The 14903-nt window shown below is 40.5% G+C and overlaps 1 long non-coding RNA gene across 1 annotated transcript in view; it reads right to left on the bottom strand.

The window, feature by feature from the left end:
- Positions 1 to 14903, bottom strand: part of LOC135364092 (uncharacterized) — a 106677-nt gene that overhangs the window by 19218 nt on the left and 72556 nt on the right. Inside the window, exon 2 of the long non-coding RNA XR_010410591.1 lies at positions 2445 to 2488. This is a non-coding gene — a long non-coding RNA (uncharacterized LOC135364092). The remainder of the gene's footprint in view (positions 1 to 2444; positions 2489 to 14903) is intronic.

The following is a 14903-nucleotide window of genomic DNA, read 5'->3' as shown; positions in this document are numbered from 1 at the left end:
GAGCAGTGTCAACTGTCCCCCACTGGGAACAGACAACAATAAAACCAGTCAAGCATTACACAGCCGAGCCTGCCAAATGTCATTAGAGTGGAGAAAAAAGGAAAGGAACATGGTAGGGAAAGAAGCACTTTGCTTTATTTTTTTTCCCTCCAATTTAAAAAGACAAAAAAATAGGGAGAAAAACAAGCCGGGGAGGGGTAGAAGGAGAACATTTGAAGAATAAGGACAATAAAATTGTCCTAAAATTGTCCAAGCCAGTGTCACCATTATCTTAGGCCTGATATATCCCTTCCCTCCTTCAAATGATTACGGTATAAAGATTTTCAAATATTTTCTCTGTCTCTTCAACTGATCATTTTCTCCCAATGACTGTCTAATCAGGTGCATTTGCAATCATCAAGTTCCCAATTTGTAAGCCAGCATTTGTCATGTCGTTCATAAAAATCATGTTTCTATCATCATTTAATGAATTGATCTGAGTTCATATTGAAAAGAAAAGGTTTTATAAATGTAAACTTTTTCACTGTTACCACCAGGCTTCAGTGGAGAGCCTTTCAGAAGGAATGGGCTGCAAAGAATATCTGTGGGTGAAAAGAAATGTTTACAGTAGCTCTAAAATCTGTTACATGCTAGGAATGTAGAAAATTAATCATTGGGCAATGGGCAGGGGGGACAGACACATCACCACCACCATCCCCACCTGAAGGCAGAACTGGGAGCCAGTGACTTAGCCCCAGAGCTTCTGCTCTATCTATGGCATTTTCATTGATGATTTGTAAATTTTCAAACAAAGAAAAATTGTCTCCTACAGACAATGGTCAAGCCTCTGAACAGCCAGCCAAGAGCTCCCCCTAGTGAGGTTGCACACATATCAGAATGAGCTTCCCACTTCTGTGCGTACACACACACACACACACACACACACAAGCGCGCGCACACAGTCTTAAACCTGACTCTTTAGTACAAAATGTTGTCCAGGTCCACATTCTTTTAAAGCAACATGAAAAAATATCCCCCAAACTCTCCTGACTGTTCCTCCTACTCATTGTTAAACCCCACACTCAGCAGTAAAGAGCCCAGTGAGGACTCCCTTAAGGAGAAACTGTCATTCTGATCATATCATTTGGAAATAGTAATAATCACATATTGGCTCCAAATCTGCATCCTCAAGTAGATGCTATCAATGTAGAAAGTCCTCGGGGGCAGCATATTACCATGTAATTAGCATAATAACTTTGTTGTGTAAACAAAATAAAAGACAGGCTTGAATCTAAGAAATATATCTTACACTGTACTGGTATCTACAGCTTCTGGAGAAAAATCTATTGTCCTTGCTGGTCTTCCGTTTTGTTGCCGCATTACTGGGATAAGCACCTACTGACCCGTGCAAGCAGCTTCCTATGTACGTGTGCAGCTTTAGCACACGTGCGTACACGTGCCCATGTATTTTATTGCAGAACAATATACAGAACACTCATCCTACTCATATTTAACGGAACTAATTTGCTATAACACCAGCATTGCATCTCCCAGACCAACCCTAATTCCTTCAAGTACATTTTGGCTTCCTCCAAAAAGATATTTTATTGGTTTTATGAGCCTTGCTAGGGCTCTGAAGGGAGAATAGGCATTCTTTGGGGGAAAGAAGGTAGCAAATGTAGAAATCAGACACGGAGATGAAAGGGGTTTAATGTCTTCCTAAAAATTCTTTGAGAGCCATATCAACGTTTTTAGTAAAATACAAATGACTGCCAGTTTATAATTAACAGCTGCTTGCGTTAAGTATCCAGTGCTTCCCGGCGCCTGGGTGGCTCAGTTGGTTAAGCAACTGCCTTCGGCTCAGGTCATGATCCTGGAGTCCCTGGATCGAGTCCCGCATCGGGCTCCCTGCTCAGCAGGGGGTCTGCTTCTCCCTCTGACCCTCCCCCCTCTCATGCTCTCTCTATCTCATTCTCTCTGTCTCAAATAAATAAATAAATCTTAAAAAAAAAAAAAGTATCCAGTGCTTCCTAGTTCCTACTAATTTTTTTTTCCCTTCTTAAACCATAGATCCACAAGACAACTGATCAGAGCTCTAAGATGCTAAAGGTGACTCTATCTCCCCGGGAGTCTAACTCTGGAATGCAATTTGTGGGATGTTTTATATATTGATGCTCAAGCCTTGAAATCCTCTGACATCAAAACAACACAGGGTACAGTATTTTTTGGGGGGGAGTGTTACTTTCATCATCAAGATTCTTGGAGTAAAAATATATACATATGTAAAAGTAAATTTAAATAAACCCCTGGCTTTCAGATACTACTACTTACCTCCCAGAAAGATGGTGACAATTAATGCTAAAGTCTTCGCAAAGCTTTGGTGGAACACTCTACCATATGAATAAAAACAGTAAAATTTTTGTTTTTGTTACAATATATTCTAGGGAATATTTTAACAAGCTTACCTAGTATACTCAGATCTTTGTTCTTTCCAGGACTCTTACACCACCTTCAAACAAAAAGAGACCAGGTAAGAGATTGGGGTGGGGTGACGGGAAATATTGCATAACTAAGCCACTCATATGGGACAAATGTGTCTGTCACCGATTTTACCACCACTCGCTCAAATGATTAGGGCCAAAACTTCACTCCTATAAAGCCCATATCAATGATGAACTGTTCGCTGTTGGACTGTGGGTATATAACTCAGCCTGCAAAACTGATTTTCTTCCCTTATAAAAGGGGGAATTATAATGTTCAACACCTCCCTGAATCAAAGGGAAACCACTATACAGAGAACTGAAATTAGACCTATTATGTTAATTAAAATTCTGCCAGCATCTCTGAAAGTGTAATTTGGCCCAATGTGTTTTAAAAAAACCAAAACATCATGAAAATTAGCTAATGAATATTGTGCAGTCACTTCCCTAACATAAAATAACTCAACCATTTAAATTGCACAAATTCCAAAATGGTCTAATTTACAATACGTCGTTGTTTGCTTGTTTGTTTTAGAAGTGCTTAACCTAATAACATGGTGAGATTGTATTTTTTTTTAATTCCAATCTTTTATGAAACAACAAGAGACTCATGGTTGAATTTTCCTATGAGTTTTGTTCCTACAACCCTAAATATTTAACTCTGACAATACTTACTCCTGCTTAAATTTATTATTCAGAATTTGATTCTTTCGGTTTTCACTAGGTTGAAAGTCAGGAGTCTTAGGCTTTTGAGCCAATGCTGACAGTTACCCATCATTTGACCTTGAGCGAGCCACTGTGACCTTGGACTCTTGGCTTCTTCATCTGTAAATTATGGGTAACAATATTGACCCCGCTAGCCTCATGGGGTCGCTGTGAGAATTAAATGAGATGACACAGGTGGTAAGTGTTTTAAATATTAGAAAGTGCTAGACAAATCTATGCACTGTTATTTTGAAAAGTAATATCTTAATCAGTCAATGAATATGTAATCATCTTTAAAACTTTCTCCAATTTCAATGGTTCTTTTCTTTTTCTTTCTTTTCTTTTTTTTTTTTAGAAAACCATGTATGTTGAGTTATTTATCTGCAGAGATTTATTTTTTAAAAACAATTCCTGGTACCATTGGAACCTTCGTTTGGTATCTACCTTTGTTCCAGTCAGTCTTTCCTCCTCAGAATTGTCCCCCAAATTGTATGAAGCACGGACCATATATATAACCATTGTGCTCCTTTGGTTTGGGTTCTCCTAGGCTAAAAAGTGTTGTCCAAGGGGTTTTCACTGAAGAATTTGTAGAGAGGGTTCCATCGCCACCAGATAAAAGCTCTGCCTCCCCTTGACTCCATCATAACACAAATGGAAGAATTAGCCCCCAGATGCATCCCTATGTTAAAAGTGCAACCACGCAGAATACTATTCAGCACTAAAAAGAAATGAATTACTGACATACACAACAACATGGATGAATCTCAAATACATTTATACTAAATAAAAAAGCTAGACTCAAAAAGCTGTATGTTGTATGATTCCATTTACATGACATTCCACAAAAGGCAAAATTATGGAACAGGAGACAGATCATCAGTTGCCAGGGGCTGAGGGTGGAAGGGAAGGGACTGACTACAAAAGGGCAGCAGGAAATTTCTGCAAGTGAGGGAACTGTGCTGTATTTTGGTTATGGCAGTGGTTACATGATGGCATGTCTGTCAAAGCTCATACTAAAAAGGAGGAATTTTACTATATGCAAACTATAGCTCAATAAATCTGACATTTAAAAAAAATTATGGAAAAGTCAACATGAGTTTGTTACCCTGCTTGGATTGTGACTCTTCCTGTAAAAGCAAATTGTATTTCCATGGCAATTCAAACTGTTTTCTCATAAGATGAAGTCATATTAAGATAATCAAGGTACTTAACCGACTATGTTTAAACTTTGAAATAAAATTTTCATTCCGTATCTATCACAACAGTGATTAATTACAAGAGTCCAAATAGTGTATTTGTCTTACAGTGATCACCGTTTCATTTTTATTGTTTTCCAATTGGGAAGAAAGAATTTCAAGTCTTAAGCTAGTTATATAGATTTTACCTCCCCTCCATCCTCATCTAGCCCTTAGAGAATTGTTTATAACCGTTTATAGGTGTAGCTCATAGGAATGGGAGTATGAACCCTCATATGCAGTTGTCAGTCAAAAAATTTAGCTGGTTACAAGAGGACCTCACTTAAATTGAATTCTGAGCAAAATAAGGACCTGGATATAGCTCATGAAAGGGCTGTAAAAGGAGATTTTAAAACAGAACAAGCAAACCTAGCTCAGAGAGTCTCTTTTTAAAATAGGGTCGGGAGGCCATTCAGGAGGAGGAATTTATGCATGTCCTCATCGGAGAGAGATGTGAACTTTTTAAAGACCTTTCAGCCAGCTTCAAGCCCTTATCCTGGACTTAACCTCCTCCTCACCAGGACACCTGACTCCCTGGCACTCTGCACTTTAAAAGGAGCCAATTCGATCTAACAAGTTTCAATCCTTCATTTGTATATAAACTCAACCAATCCCAGTGAGTTCTCCCTGAAGGAGAACTACCCTCAAAATCTTTGCCTATACATACACCTCTGCCCCCTCTCTGTCTTCCTCTGAACACAATTCATATTTCTACCTGAATCTGTGGCTCCTGATTTGCAATTCTAATTGCCCAAATAAATGCCTCTTTGCTTAAAATTTTCAGTGAATTCTCTCGGTTGACAGCGCCCCAAAAGGGCAAATAAAGCGAATGAATCAAAAAGAGCCCCTAGAATTCAGTGAAGAAGTGCAACCCATGTACTATATAGATGTGCTGTTAAATATTCGTACTGGAAATCTTTCTTTTGAAAGATCAGGGTGCAGCTTTCAGCTGCAATGATGTTATTTGCATATCAACCAAATTAAAGCATTTATAAAACAGGCAGAGGGGTCAGTAGGCAGCTCCTTCCCGGGACACGGTTGCTGCAGTGGCTTGGGGGGGAGGGGGAGGTGCATCTCTGGAGTGGGGAGGAGTTGTGAGCAAAGAATCTCACCTCTCCGTATCCCCATTCCATTCCTTCTGTTGTAAAATGCCATATAAAACAATGCCCGAACAATCTATGGCTGGAAACACAATTATTTGCAGGTGTCTCAAAGCCATTTCGACTCATTCACTCTTCCTTTCACCTCATTGACATTAGTTTAATCTGTGAAAATCAGATCACAATTATGCCAGACTTTTTACCTCATTAGTTTTCTATTGTCTGTTCTGAGGCACTGCATACATTTTTACCTCCAGGCGAGATTGGTTCTTGTCTGAACTCGCTTCTATCCCTTCCCCCTCTTCATTCTTACGAGTAAGAAACACGTTTAATCCAATAATTTAACTACTTCTGGAGCTAATCTGGAGAGATTTCACCTGCATTTTTTTTTTAAACTGGCAACTTTGGGCTATAGACATGTTTCTGGTTGTTATCCCAATCATGCATGAGATACATACATGAAACACCCAAACCTCCAGGATTTGCTCTCTAGACAAACAGCAATTCTCTGTAGATAGCAAATTATATTAAATACATATAATTCCATTTTTCCATTGTGTTAAATCACAGCAACGTCATTTTCTTGGTAAATTTGTGTCTCCTGTGTGCCTTTATTACTGTGCCTGGAAAAGCATTACCTAGAATTATTTAACTACATTTAGATTGGGGTTAAGGCACTCCCTTTGTACAGCCAGATCCATGGTATCAGACCAGGGACATCAGTGAGAGTATGGAGCTGTTTTCTGCAAACCCTTGAATTTAACCATTTAAGGTTACAGTGATTTTTTACTTCTCAGGATGCTATTCTATACACGTAAGTAGGTAAGATGTGGAAATTTCTTGTCAACTAATTATACAACAAGACAATGTGTCTCTTTCATATTTTGGCTACCACTCTGCTTACAAATGATTTTGATACATATTTGAGGCTCTCAAATCTAATTTTTTGATTTGGGGCTGAGGGACAGTTGCTTTAGCCCTCAGAAATTGGGGTCAATAAAGAAAACTGCTAAGAGTTATTTGCACAGGGGCGCCTGGGTGGCTCAGTCGTTAAGCGTCTGCCTTCAGTGGAGGTCATGGTCCCAGGCACCTGGGATCAAGCCCCACATCAGGCTCCCTGCTCCGCGGGAAGCCTGCTTCTCCCTCTCCCACTCCCCCTGCTTGTGTTCCCTCTCTCGCTGTGTCTCTCTCTGTCAAATAAATAAATAAAATCTTTAAAAAAAAAAAAAGTTATTTGAGCAGCTACATATTTCAGCATTAGCTCTGCTATGAACTTTTCAAGAAATCTAAGTTATATTTACAGAATGTCATGAACTGTTACATCCATTGTTTATTTCCTTATTGAATATCAGCAGAAATTATCTGCTATACCGAGAAGCGTCAGATCTCCTGACTAAACAACTTTTCTTCCTTTGGGGAAAAAATAGTAATAATAACCTTTGATTGTGTAAGAACATCATAATCCACATTGTCATTCCTGATTCAGCCCATGCCAAGAATACAGGACAATTTACATATGCTTTAATCAAATATTTGGGGGCTGGGGAATCTCACTGCGTATCTCTGGATCAAGATTATGTGACATGCCTTGGATTCCAGCCAGGTTTGAGGCTCTTCATTTTTAAAACAATAACCACCTGCTAAAAGAAGAAAGAAAGCCATTTCCTTCTTGACATTCGTTAGCTTAGGATCAGCAGAATCTTCCCGCTGCTCAGACTGAAATGTAATAGCTGCAAGGTTGAAAACTGAAATCTTGCACTAAGCACTTCGATGCTGCTGGCTTGTAATTTTTTTCTCTTCAAAAATTACATACACAAAGCAGTTTTAGACTCTGTAATCAGATATTTTGCCTCGTACTACTGTGTGATTTGGGATGTTTCTTTTTTTCTTTTCTTTCTTTTTTTTGAGAGAGAGAACCAGATCCGCACAATCCATGCTTTCAGAGAATGTGCGTATGCTACACAGGACACTAGCCCCTCACTGCTGTGTGGCATTTGTGGATCGTGACCAAGCTAAATGAGCAAGTTAACTTCCATGGGGCCCCAAGCCCGCAACTCGGGTTGACTCAATTCATTTTTACTTGCTTGTTGTCCAGCACTACAGTGGTCAGTAGATGCGTGCATCTCAGGGAGGGCGGGTCTTAGCAGGGGGAAGCAAGGAGCACAGAGAGGCCAAAACAAAAAGGACTTGATCTTAGCCTCCAAGGATCGCCATGTAGTGGGTCCAGACTTTGCAGGGGCATGAAATGCATCCAGCTTGGCCGAGATGCGGTGATTCACCCAAGTGTCCTCTGGTTTTTCTCCATGCTGAGCTGACAAAGGCATTATCATTTTATACTCTCACCAGTCCAAGTACCTATTGTGAGGAAGCACTTGAAAACTATCAGATTTGTAAAATTCATAAACAAGCAACAGAAAACCTTGCGAGAAAAGTGGTATGTTTTATTTGCAAAATGTACAGTTAAAATGGCATGGTTTTTGCATTGTTTATGCACCACCACTTTGGAACTGACACTTTCCCCTCAGAATGGGTTATCTTTTATAAATGCATGTGTGGTTAATATCTGTATTTTTAAAAAGCATGGTATAGTACATTGCTTTAGCATACTGTGGCATAAACTTTCCCTTATACAAATTCGAGTTTACAAATCCATTTTTTTCCAAGATCTTCAAAATGGAACAAGAACATCTTTAAGCAACTATCTCTATGTGTACTATTTTGTGCGTGTGTGCATGTGTGTGTGTATATGTGTATGTGTTATTCGGTGTCTTCAGACCTCAGACTTGTCCAAAAAATATCATCCACCCCTTATTTCTCAGCTTTCCACATCACATCTCATCCACCCACCCAGGATGAAAACTTTGAAATCATCTTGAAATCTTTGTCTTCTTCCATCTGTTTATATAATATCAGAGAATAAAGGACATAAGCAACTGAATTAGATCAAGAGATGCTTATGCTTTAACTACTTACCTTACAATGTGTAGAAAGCAATTACATGGTAAAGCAAAGTTAAGCTAAGATATGACTCTAAGTCCATATTTTAATAACCTTCTTGAAAATTCAAAAAACTTTTTGGCAGTCTTTTTGGCACATCTGATTAGAATGTCCCAGATTTTCCACCTTTACCTGGAGATAGAGATGGAGAAGCACTTAGACGAGGGGCCTGACAAATATCTGCCATTCGGCTTCCTTGTCTGGGGTGCTTACGTTATCAGCAGTCACCTTAACCCATACATTTTTTGTGAAGATCATCTGAAACCATTTGTCCACTATACCAGGGTTGGTTTAGCTAAAATTAGGTAATATTATCCATAAATACATTTAACTTCAAATGTGTGTAGAGGTAATTGAAAAGCACCTGAATACACTAAAAGCCAGAGGATGTGGGAAGGCACTGACAGCAAGCCCTTTGCTTCGTCATCGCCCCTTCCTGCCCATGAGCCTTCAGGCCTTGTATGCGAAATGTGACCATCTGATACGTGGATCCAGGCAAAGTGCTGGTGCCAATCTGCATATTAAACAGTGTGGGGCGCCCAGGGCCTCCATCAGTGAAGCATCTCTCTTTGGCTCAGGTCATGATCCCAGGGGCCTGGGATGGAGCCCCATGTTGGGCTCCCTGCTCAGCGGGGAGTCTGCTTCTCCCTCTCCCTCTGCTGTTCCCCCTGGTTTGCACTCTCTCTCTCTCTCAAATAAATAAATAAATAAATACCTTTTTAAAACAATTTTTTTAAAATAAACATTAGTGGAGCAGAACTTTTTTTTCCTTTGGGTTAAAAAAAAATAAACTCTATAGGTAGAAGTTCTAATCTCTTGTAGTATCTCAAATGGAGCATCTTCAACCTCTCCTCATTTATAAAAACTCCCATTTATGTACTCCACTTGAGGGATCATTACTGTATTAGTTAGGATTCTCCAGAGAAACAGAACCAATAGGATCTTTCTCTCAGTGCCCAACCCCCTCTCTCCAGAAATACAATCTAAAATATTAGATCTTCTATCTCTCCAGAGAGAGAGAGAGAGAGGGGCAAAGATGGATTTTAAGGGATTGGCTCATTGATTGTTGGGACGGGCAAGGACAAAATCTGTAGGACAAGCCAGCAGCCTGGTGATTCAGAGAAGAATTGGTATTGCAGTCTTGAGCTGAAGGCTAGGAACTCAGGCAGAACTTCTGTGTTACAAGTTGAAAGTATAATTTCTTCTTTGGAAACCTCAGTCTTTTCTCGTAAGCCCTTCAGCTGATTGGATGAGGCCCACCCACATCATGGAGAACAATCAGCTTTACCTAAAGTTAACAAATTGTAAATGTTAGTCACACCTTAAAGATACCCTTACAGCAACATCTGAACTGGTGTTTGATCAAACAACTGGTCACCACAGTCCAGCCAATGTGACACATAAAATTAACTATCACAATCTATTACCACACACTGTGCTCTGGTGAGGACCAGATGTGGAAGAGGAACCTCACCCCAGATAGTCAGATGAAATGACAGACTTCTTTCCTCTTCTCCCATCATCTCCCAGACCCAAAGGCCTCAGTGCAGAGAAGAGGGAAAGAAGAGAAAAGAGAAAACAACCCTCCATCCTGCTCTGGGTTCATGCTGGGAATTCTTCCCTGTCCTGAGAGAAGAGAGCTTTGAATCAAATCAGACCGAAACTGAGAAATCAGCATGACTGAATCTTAATTACTAAACTGAAACCGTTCATCACCGGAAGGGGATGAGAAACTTGTGGAATTGGATCAAGATGTCATTGAGACAAGTGTGAAGCAGGGAAGGGGAGTTCCACCCAGCACAATGGTAACCACATTAGAAAATACAAAACCATAGGGAAACGTTATGTGGAGAGTTCACAGGCATCCAGTTCTGTACCCACGCAAGGAGCGGAGAATGAAGACACCAGGAAGAAAACTGGGTCAGGGACATGGTGTGACAATGGGTGTAACACAGACCTTCCAGGTGGATCATGTGAACACACTTGCCAAGAGTTGACCTGATGTAATGGTGAGGTCATCAATGATCAGAAGACAGACCTCGAAGTCGGGCACATATCAGCTTGGAACTGGACTCTGCCACTGTGAGCATGTTGCTTCATCCTTTAGGCCTCAGTTTCCCCCACCATAAAATGGGAATGAGAGCAGTGCTTGTATTATAGGGCTGCTATGAGGGCTGAATAGTCATGCAGAGTGAGTGTTCCAGTAAATGGTAGCTGGAGTCATCATCACCATCATCCTCTTCATCAGCAGATGCTAGAAGTTTCTTTGGCTGCTAAAAGCAGAGCATCTGGTTGGGGCGCCTGGGTGGCTCAGTCAGTTAAGCGGCTGCCTTCAGCTCAGGTCATGATCCCGGTGTCCTGGGATCGAGCCCCACATCGGGCTCCCTGCTCGGCAGGAAGCCTGCTTCTCCCTCTCCCACTCCCCCTGCTTGTGTTCCCTCTCTCGCTGTGTCTCTCTCTGTCAAATAAATAAATAAAATCTTTTTAAAAAAATAAAAATAAAAGCAGAGCATCTGGTAAACTTCTGATTTACTCTGCTGAAAGTTTTATGTCTTGAAAGAAGATATTGGCTGCCACTTATAGAAACTCTGTATCGTAACAGGCACTCCACTGAATGCATTTCTCGTACAATTGCTGTAGTAACCTCACAAGGTAGATGCTGTCTGCATTTTACGGATCAGAAACATTACTAAGGCTTAGAGAGGTTAACCAACTTGCCCAAGGTCACACAGCTCATTAGAGGCAGAGCCTTGCTGTTCCTACCAGACCACACTGCCTCCTACTGAGTATGGACCTCATTCTGGAGAAGTTGCCGGTAGTGGAGGTGTTGAACACTAAAAGAAAGCAGTGGGGCTGACAGTAAGTTTGAATTCTAATAAAAAGAACTAAAAGCATAATCATAATTTAACATATCCTTGATTTTAGGTGAGCAGACTTCAACGTATCTTTGCTTTTAAGTGAGCAGATTTCAAAATGTCTGGGGTTAGGAGGATGAAGGATGGACATGTTGCTATGGACCTTACACTCTACAGATGGGAGTCTATAATCAAGCAAATTTCTGACAGCCAAGTGAAATACCGTCAAAGGGGAAAATAGGAGAGGAAGGTAATCCAAAGAAGCAGGTGTGGCTACAAAGGGATTTCTCGGATGAAGTTGGATTCTAAAGGATCTTGATCCAAATGTGTAAGTCACTGAATTATGAAGGAGCAGCACAAATCAGAAGGATTAGTGTTCACTTGGCCAAGTCCAGAACAAACAAGGACAACATAAGTGTCGTTAAACTTTTATGGAGCAAGAAATACAAAAGAAGGGATTGACTGACCCATTGCTTCGAGGAGGTGACAGAATGTTGAGGAAAAGGCAGAAAAAAAGCAGAATTACTCATCTCCAATTTTGTTTATTTTTCCCAAGAAAACTAATCTTCCAACTGCAGGTATTGAGGTGTTTATAGCAAGTGAAGATAACCTATACCTGCTTTCACCTGAAGACTCCAATCCCAGTTATACTTCATCCCCAATAACCTGCCGATAGAATTGCAGAATCATCGCTAATAATCTAAGAGAAATCAAAATTAGAAGAAGAAGAAGAGAACCAGTCAAGTAACTGTTTTCCCAAAATTCCAAATAAGTGTGTCAATGTATGTCCGGGTTTACCAGAAGCATCAAATGCTGCAGGTTGAGCTACCATCAGGAAGAAGGGCAGGGACAACAGAAATTATTGAGGGAAAAAAAGCTAAGTTAACACATCAATATTTATCCTTTCAAGGAAAAATAAAATAGATCATTTCGGGAGATGTAGGATCAAGAATGAGTAGATCTTGGCATCTTCAGCAAGATTACATGTACATGTACCTCGTTTTCAACTTCTTAGAAACTGAGCATTAATGCTGAACCAAAGCCAACATTCCTACAATGCTCTCCTCTCCCTTCTGCACCTGTGTCTGCCCTTTGGAACAAAGTGCTGACTGCGTGTCCATGCGCTGAATTCAGCCTGCAGGCTGGTCCTGCTTTGTCTGGGATCATTTGTTTGTTTGCTTGATTGTTTTTAAATGGGTCATATACTCCTTACAATCTCTTCCTGTCTTCCATCCATCATCCAATCATGAACACTACCTGCCTACAACGGTGGGCATCGCTTGAAACTGCAACCTTTCTCTGGGCCACATAAGGTAAATCTCCTTTTCTTCCTTTTATATCCCTTCACACCCTGAAAGCCTGATGAGGTTTTGAACAAGATTACATCAGAGACTGAGCCCTTCCGGAGGCCACTAAAGAGGCCTTCTGTCAGTCACTCTCAAAAGGTTTTATTCTAAGGGCTGAAGATCCTGTGACCCATTTCACCGACCCTTCCCACTGTCCAGAACTTAGTAGTGAAAAACAATTACAGAGGATCAAAATGTAAAAGTTGTAATAAATTTATTGCTAGCAACATAATTTAATTGCTCATTGTTTATTCCATAGAACACAAAATAATCTTACACATAAAATTTTCATTCTATCTCTGTCTCTGGGGACATTTTTAGTAAATGGGAATACTTGTCTTTCTGAATCATCATAAGCACAAAATAAGGTTAAGTGTATTTTAAATGCCCTATAAATTAAAAAGAGTTTGGTCATCTTACTATGCTGACTTTTTAACTCATACTTCAAGCATTTTAAGTAGCACAAATTTATAGGGAGCATATTGCCAATAAAGTATGACTATCTAAGAAATTTTCAATGGATTATGTATACGTTTTCTTTAAGAAAAATATACAGATTATTTAAGTTTGAACTACAATACCATTATGTTTTAAAGTCAAGTTATTAGAAAATTATAGGCCAAAAGTACTGTTGAAATAAATATGCAACCTACACATTCAGGTTAAACAAGCTGTAGCCAATTAAACAGATATGAAGAAACCAAGTTAATAATAACTAGTCATTAAAAACTAGAATAAAAACTGAGAGGAATAACCAACCTGACTGCACTGATAATAAAGGATTCTTTCTGAACTTAGAACATCCCAACTAGCCAGATGTATGCTTGCATAGAGGGATCTGGGTACTGTGGCTAGTGCTCAAGCATTCAGTGGAGTACAAGGAATTGCTACCCCCAACCCTGGGGAGGCATTCCTATGACTCTTTTAAAAATAGATTGTATTTATTTATTTGAGAGCGAGCGAGAGAGAGAGAGAGAGAGAGGGAATGAGTGAGAGAGAGCACGAGCCAGAGGGGGGCGGGTAAGGGCGGTGGGGAGGAACAGAGGGAGCAGACTCCTGAGCAGGGAACCTGATGTGAGACTCGATCCCAGGACCCTGGAATCATGACCTGAGCTGAAGTCAGACACTTAACTGACTAAGCCACCCAGGCATCCCCTATGACTTTATGTATACTAAATCTAGTAATCTTTGATAATTCACCAAGTCATATAAAGAAAGGCATTGAACCTGCATGTCATTTGTCTAGAGAACCAAGGCTGGCTGATGGAGTAACCATTACCTGAAACATTTTGGCAGAGAGAAGAGATCGCTCTGGAAAGTCCTGCACCAACAGCTCAAAGCTTGGTCCAGAAAGACACTCATCACCTCTGCTCACAACTCATTGGCCACCTCTGGGCACAGAGCCCTACCAACCACAGGAGGCCAAGAAATACCATACTATCACGTGCCCAGAAGACAGAGGTCTGGACAGAGTAAAGAGAATTCATTTTCACATCACTAAGAGGACCCTTTTAGTGGACCTTTGCAGTATGCTTTTAAGCAGACAGCTAAATTGGAGTTTTAATTTGTCTGCAACTGGCCTTATGTACTGTGCCTTTCTTCGGTAGCCATCAAGGATGATGATGACTTTTCTCACCATTTTCCTTTTGTGAAGGATCAAACAGCTAACAATTGTGGAGGGCTCACAATATGCCAGTCACTGCACCAAGCCTTTTATAACCACGAACTCAGTTTAAACCCACAACAACCTGAAGTTGCAGTTAGTCTTATTATTGCTATTTACAACAATTTCCACCGCAGCTAGAGATACGACCTTAATATTAAGAGTTGGAAGGCTGGAGTTTTTTTGGGTTTTTTGTTTGGTTGGGGTTTTTTTTTTTGTTTTTTTAACATTTTATTTATTTGAGAAGAGAGAGAGGGCACAGAGGGAGAGAGAGAGGGAGAAGCAGACTCCCTGCTGAGTGGGGAACCCAATGTGGGGCCCAATCCCAGGACCCTGAGATCATGACCCAAGCTGCAGGCAGACGCTTAACTGACTGAGCCACCCAGGCGCCCCAAGGCCAGAGTTTTGAGATGGAAGCCAGGTTGCAGGGAAATGGGGCTTGTAGAGGCCGTGAGAAAATAGGCAATGCAGTTGGGCTTCCAAGAAAGAGAAGCCAAGAGAAAGAATAGCATTTAGGAGAACAGAAGAGAAATCTGCTGATTT

Source organism: Mirounga angustirostris, unplaced genomic scaffold (assembly GCF_029215605.1).
Source record: "Mirounga angustirostris isolate CCGP_5_RB_7025 unplaced genomic scaffold, mMirAng1.0.hap1 SCAF_4, whole genome shotgun sequence".
NCBI lineage: Eukaryota > Metazoa > Chordata > Mammalia > Carnivora > Phocidae > Mirounga > Mirounga angustirostris.
The sequence above is the reverse complement of the archived record's forward strand: the minus strand, read 5'-3'. Positions and strand labels throughout refer to the sequence as shown.